General features: G+C 44.4%; 1 pseudogene; it reads left to right on the top strand.

Annotated features, from left to right (window-relative positions):
- Positions 1-2465: 2465 nt before the first annotated feature.
- LOC115643074 lies at positions 2466-6242 on the top strand (annotated as a pseudogene).
- Positions 6243-7126: the final 884 nt, after the last annotated feature.

Raw genomic sequence — 7126 nt, 5'->3', positions numbered from 1 at the left:
ATCCTTTTCAGGGTCCCTGCCTTCATAATACAGTGCCTTAGTTTGTGGGACGGACCTGCTTTCCCTGTTCCGAGAGGATCACTTCGCATGTCACTGTATTAAAGCATGGCGTTTGCATGAGCCCAGCTCATAAAACACTCTAGATTAATCAGTGTGCCTGCCCTGACCTCCTCATTGTAACCACTCTGCCAACTTTTGAGTCATCCACAAATTTTATCTTCAGTGATTCTATAATTGCTTCCAGATCCTTGATAAAAATATTGAAAAGCATCGGACTGAGAACTGATCTATGCAGAACACCACTAGATGCATCTAGATTTGCTGACAATGGCCCATTGACTAGTGCTTTCTGAGATCTGTCTATTAGCCACTTTTTAGTCAATTTTATATATGCTCTACTGATATTGGTTAGTGTTTTTTATCAGGATGTTTTCCTCTACTAACTCAAATACCTGAGAAATCAAAGTCTATTGCATATCATAGAATCAAAAAACTGGAAGGGACCTCGAGAGGTCATCAAGTCCAGTCCCCTCCACTCATGGCAGGACCAACCACCATCTATAATATCCCTGACAGGTATTTGTCTCAGCTGTTGTTAAAATCTCCAATGATGGAAATTCCACCACCTCCCTAGGCAATTTATTCCCATGCCTAACCACCCTGACAGTTAGGAAGTTTTTCCTAATGTCCAACCTAAACCTCCCTTGCTGCAATTTAAGTCCATTGCTTATATGTGGTTTCCTTGACCAACGAAATGTTTACTCTTATTAAAGGATGACATTGGATTTATTTGACAAGACTTTTTTTCTGCAAATCCTGACTGACTGACATTAATTATATTTCTAGAGGATTGTTTGAACTAATCCTATATCAGCTTTTCCATTGTTTCCTAGCCTTTATCTTTTTTAATAATTTACCTTCAACACAGAACTGTCCTGTATTTGTGGTTTGTGGGGGGAGGGTTAGCTCTCCTGCTGCCTGTTTCTGTACTTCTGTTTCCAAGTGAGATCTGTGATTGATCGGCTAGCTTGTAGCTCTGGTCTTCATAACTCTGAGGTTTGACTGTAGACGCTGTTTAACACCCTCCTTGATTGTTCATGGACTGGAAGGTATTTCATCACCTCATGTGATATGAGTACTTCACACTGCTTCTTTGCAAACACAGAACAAATCTGTCTCTTGAAGATATCTACCTTTTCTGCAACATTAACAAGTTTGCTTTCTCCCTTTACGAGTTAGCCTGCAATTTTTCTAGGATTTCTTTGGTTCTTAATAGACTAAATAACCTACTTTTTGTGATTCATAGTCCTTCCAAGCATACATTTTTTCCTAACATCTTTAACATGATCACTTACCAGTTTTCATAACTTCCAGTTTGTATTTTTGGCTACTTTTCCTTTCCCTCATTTGTTCATTATTGGTTTATTTTCCTCCTGATAGCTGAATTCACTTTGTCACAAGAACTTCCAATCTTTATTCCGAATATTCTAATTTTTTCCTTCCAATCACTTTTGCTGATAATTTGCCTCAGCTTTGGAGAATTAGCATTTTGACGCATTAAATCTCGATAGTTATTACTGGTTAGGAACTGTTCTCTGTTTGTGCATTTGAATGGAATCAGTTCCATTCTCTAGTTTGTTCTCCTCTTTCATACTTACCTTCTTTGTCTCTTCTCTGTACTCAACAGCCCCAGATTTTCAATCAGAACACGTATTGAAACCTCCCCTATTCTCATAGCCTATCCCAGAAACCCCTTTCTATTTGCTATATTCTTCATAGCGACTGGGTGATCAAAACAGAGCGCATGTCCAGAGCAGGTTATTCTCTAAAACATTCATTAGGCGTCCTGATATTGCCTTTGTTTTCGCCATGCAGCAGGTGTTTCCATAGAGCTGCTATCAGTGATTCGCAGGTCTTTTCCCTGAGGTGTGTTCTAGTTGGGATGTTTCCTCTAGCACATGTCTTGGCAAAGCTTTCTAGCTGTTTTTCCCCACTCTCAGATTCTGAGCAGCCAGGTGAATGAGGAATGCCCTACAGCATGGACTGTCTAGCCTGGGTTTCAGTTCATTAAGGAATGAAGATGGATGACAAGTATCACACTCGTGTTTCCTACTGGTTCCTATGAAGGTCCCCACTCCCCACCCCGCGATATGTATAAATGATTGATGCAGGGAGCACCATAAAATGTGGAATTGGCATTAGTAGGGTCAGTTGTTAATAATACATTTATCTGAATAATGAAAATGTTTTTTTTCAACATGTGAAGAGCAACTAATCTGTTTCAACCATAAGAACTGCCTTTCGTAGTGCACATAGTGTCTCATGTTAACATTGTCTCTCCATCCAGGCATTCGTATTTCAACCATCATCCTAGACTCTGGGCATATACTGGACATCAGGAGTGCGTACGGTATATGCAGGAGACACCATTCTTCCTCAGAGTTGGACACCTTCTCATCTACTCAATGTCAGATTCCAACACAACTGACTTCATCAATCCCTCCATCTTTATCCTGCTGGGAATTCCTGGCCTAGAGAGAGCCCATGTCTGGATCTCCATCCCCTTCTGCACCATGTACACCATAGCTGTCTTGGGAAACTTCATCATCCTGTTCATTGTGAAGATGGAACCAAACCTCCATGGGCCCATGTACTATTTCCTCTGTATGCTGGCCATCAGCAACCTGGTCCTGTCCACATCAATTCTACCCAAAATGCTGGCAATCTTTGGTTCAATTCCAGGGAGATCGATTTCAGTGCTTGCCTCACCCAGATGTACTTCATTCGCTGCTTCTTAGTGATGGAGTCTGGGATCCTCGTGGCCATGGCTTTTGATCGCTACGTAGCCATCTGTGATCCTCTGAGACATTCTACCACCATGACAAATCCCATGGTGGCCAAGATCGGTCTGGCCATGGTGCTGCGCTGTGGCACACTTATACTTCCTCATCCTTTCCTGGCGAGGCGTTGGCCATATTGCAGAACCAACATCATCCCCCCCTCGTACTGTGAGCACATGGATCTTGTGAAACTGGCCTGTGCCGACATCCGTGTCAGTAGTTACTACAGCTCTCTGTGGCATTCTTGGTGACTGGTCTGGATTTGTTTTTTATCACTAAAAGCAGCAAAGAATCCTGTGGCACCTTATAGACTAACAGACGTTTTGGAGCATGAGCTTTCGTGGGTGAATACCCACTTCCTCAGATGCATGTAATGGAAATATCCAGGGGCAGGTATATATATGTGTGCTAGCAAGCAAGCTAGAGATAACGAGGTCAGTTCAATCAGGGAGGATGAGGCCCTGTTCTAGCAGTTGAGGTGTGAAAACCAAGAGAGGAGAAACTGGTTCTGTAATTGGCAAGCCATTCACAGTCTTTGTTCAATCCTGAGCTGATGGAGTCAAATTTGCAGATGAACTGAAGCTCAGCAGTTTCTCTTTGAAGTCTGGTCCTGAAGTTTTTTTGCTGCAGGATGGCCACCTTAAGGTCTGCTATAGTGTGGCCAGGGAGGTTGAAGTGCTCTCCTACAGGTTTTTGTATATTGCCATTCCTAATGTCTGATTTGTGTCCATTTATCCTTTTCCGTAGAGACTGTCTAGTTTGGCCGATGTACATAGCAGAGGGGCATTGCTGGCATATGATGGCGTATATTACATTGGTGGATGTGCAGGTGAATGAACCAGTGATGGTGTGGCTGATCTGGTTAGGTCCTGTGATGATGTCGCTGGTGTAGATATGTGAGCAGAGTTGGCATCGAGGTTTGTTGCATGGATTGGTTCCTGAGCTAGAGTTACTATGGTGCGGTGTGCAGTTACTGGTAAGAATATGTTTCAGGTTGGCAGGTTGTCTGTGGGCAAGGACTGGCCTGCCACCCTAGGCCTGTGAAACTGTGGGATCATTGTCCAGGATGAGTGGTAGATCCTTGATGATGCGTTGGAGAGGTTTTAGCTGGGGGCTGTATGTGATGGCCAGTGGAGTCCTGTTGGTTTCTCTCTTGGGTTTGTCTTGCAGTAGGAGGCTTCTGGGTACACGTCTGGCTCTGTTGATCTGTTTCCTTATTTCCTCATGTGGGTATTGTAGTTTTGAGCATGCTTGGTGGAGATTTTGTAGGTGTTGGTCTCTGTCTGAGGGGTTAGAGTAGATGCGGTTGTACCTCAGTGCTTGGCTGTAGACAATGGATCGTGTGATGTGCCCGGGATGGAAGCTGGAGGCATGAAGGTAGGCATAGCGGTCGGTGGGTTTTCGATATAGGGTGGTGTTAATGGGTCTCCTTCCCATGGGTCCAGATGATGAAGATGTCATCAACGTAGCGTAGATAGAGAAGCGGTGTGAGTGGACGAGAGCTGAGGAAGCGTTGTTCCAGGTCGGCCATGAAGATATTGGCATATTGTGGGGCCATGCGGGTGCCCATAGCAGTGCCACTGATCTGGAGATATATATTGTCATCAAATTTGAAATAGTTGTGTGTAAGTATAAAGGCACAGAGCTCAGCAGCCAGTTGTGCTGTGGCATCATCATGGATAGTGTTCCTGACAGCTTGTATTCCATCTATGTGTGGGATGTTTGTGTAGAGACACCACTGATTTCCTGAGGAAACTACAATGCATTGGTGACCTCCCAGAAAACACCATACTAGCCACCATGATTTCAACAGCTTCCACCCCACCATCAACCTCAGCCTGGACCAATCTACACGGGAGGTCCACTTTCTTGACACCACGGTGCAAATAAGTGATGGCCACATTAACACCATCCTATATCGAAAACCCACTGACCGCTATGCCTACCTTCATGCCTCCAGCTTCCATCCCGGGCACATCACACGATCCATTGTCTACAGCCAAGCACTGAGGTACAACCGCATCTGCTCTAACCCCTCAGACAGAGACCAACACCTACAAAATCTCCACCAAGCATTCTCAAAACTACAATACCCGCATGAGGAAATAAGGAAACAGATCAACAGAGCCAGACGCGTACCCAGAAGCCTCCTACTGCAAGACAAACCCAAGAGAGAAACCAACAGGACTCCACTGGCCATCACATACAGCCCCCAGCTATACCCCTCCAACGCATCATCAAGGATCTACAACCCATCCTGGACAATGATCCCACACTTTCACAGGCCTTGGGTGGCAGGCCAATCCTTGCCCACAGACAACCTGCCAACCTGAAACATATTCTCACCAGTAACTGCACACCACACCATAATAACTCTAGCTCAGGAACCAATCCATGCAACAAACCTCGATGCCAACTCTGCCCACATATCTACACCAGCGACACCATCACAGGACCTAACCAGATCAGCCACACCATCACTGGTTCATTCACCTGCACATCCACCAATGTAATATACGCCATCATATGCCAGCAATGCCCCTCTGCTATGTACATCGGCCAAACTGGACAGTCTCTACGGAAAAGAATCAATGGATACAAAGCAGATATTAGGAATGGCAATATACAAAAACCTGTAGGAGAGCACTTCAACCTCCCTGGCCACACTATAGCAGACCTTAAGGTGGCCATCCTGCAGCAAAAAAACTTCAGGACCAGACTTCAAAGAGAAACTGCTGAGCTTCAGTTCATCTGCAAATTTGACATCATCAGCTCAGGATTGAACAAAGACTGTGAATGGCTTGCCAATTACAGAACCAGTTTCTCCTCTCTTGGTTTTCACACCTCAACTGCTAGAACAGGGCCTCATCCTCCCTGACTGAACTGACCTCGTTATCTCTAGCTTGCTTGCTAGCACACATATATATATACCTGCCCCTGGATATTTCCATTACATGCATCTGAGGAAGTGGGTATTCACCCACGAAAGCTCATGCTCCAAAACGTCTGTTAGTCTATAAGGTGCCACAGGATTCTTTGCTGCTTTTACAGATCCAGACTAACACGGCTACCCTCTGATACTTTTTTATCACTGTGTCCTATACCCAGATCCTCAGGGCCATCTTCAGTCTCCCCACAAAGGATGCCCGAGTCAAGACTTTTGTGACCTGTGGCTCCCACATCTTTGTCATCTTAGCATCTTACATCCCAGCTTTCTTCTCCTTCCTCAGGCAACGGTTTGGCCACAACGTTGCCCTGCATTTCCACATTCTCATTGCCAACTTGTACCTTGTGGTGCCCCTCATGGTACACCCCATCATCTACGGGGTGAGGACCAAAGAAATCCAGGACAGGCTGCTCCAGCTATTGACTCACAAAGGGACCAAAACAATACAGAAGTGAGGATTTCACAACTACATCTGTACAGACATAAGGGTTCTCCAGCTGTGTCTACTGATAAGTGAGTTCTTACCAGACAGAAAACTACCAAACTAAATTTCTTTTTACATCTTCTAGACTCTTCCCTTTTGCTGGAGGTGATAGATCAGAACACCTTCCTAACAGCCCCAGATAGTCTTATTTCAATGTGATTAGTTTGGAATGTGAGGATGTGACCGCACACTTCCCGACTTATGGCTGCCTCTTAAGCCAAAGGCATTGACCTAAGAAGAGGGCCTCAGACTGTCACAGTGAGAGAAGGTCCTTACACAGATTCTTTCTTTTATTCACCCTAGATCATTTCCATAGGCAACCTACATTCTTAAAGTATAGGCCTTTACAGACAGGCTAGAATATCTATATCCTAACACATCTGCATGCAGTATTCAAGATGTGGGCATACAATGGATTTATATAGAGGCAATATGATATTTTCCCTCACATTATCTATCCCTTTCCTAATGATTCCCAACATTCTGTTTGTCTGTTTACCATGGCTGGTGCACTGTCTCTTTCAACCCTAATCTTCTATGACTCTACAATTCAGTTAGTGGTTCTGCAATTTCACATCTGAATTCCTTCAGAACTCTTGGGTGAAACCATCTGGTCCTGGTGAATTTTAATAAATTAAACAGTAATAACATTCCTGACTAACCTAATTGCCTTCTATGAGGAAATAACTGGGTCTGTGGATGAGGGGAAAGCAGTGGATGTGTTATCCCTTGACTTTAGCAAAGCTTTTGATATGGTCTCCCACAGTATTCTTGCTGGCAAGTTGAAGAAGTATGGGCTGGATGAATGCACTATAAGGTGGATAGAAAGCTGGATAGATCAGCCGGTTTCAAACA

This window comes from Gopherus evgoodei, unplaced genomic scaffold (assembly GCF_007399415.2).
Source record: "Gopherus evgoodei ecotype Sinaloan lineage unplaced genomic scaffold, rGopEvg1_v1.p scaffold_50_arrow_ctg1, whole genome shotgun sequence".
Lineage (NCBI taxonomy): Eukaryota > Metazoa > Chordata > Testudines > Testudinidae > Gopherus > Gopherus evgoodei.
The sequence above is the reverse complement of the archived record's forward strand: the minus strand, read 5'-3'. Positions and strand labels throughout refer to the sequence as shown.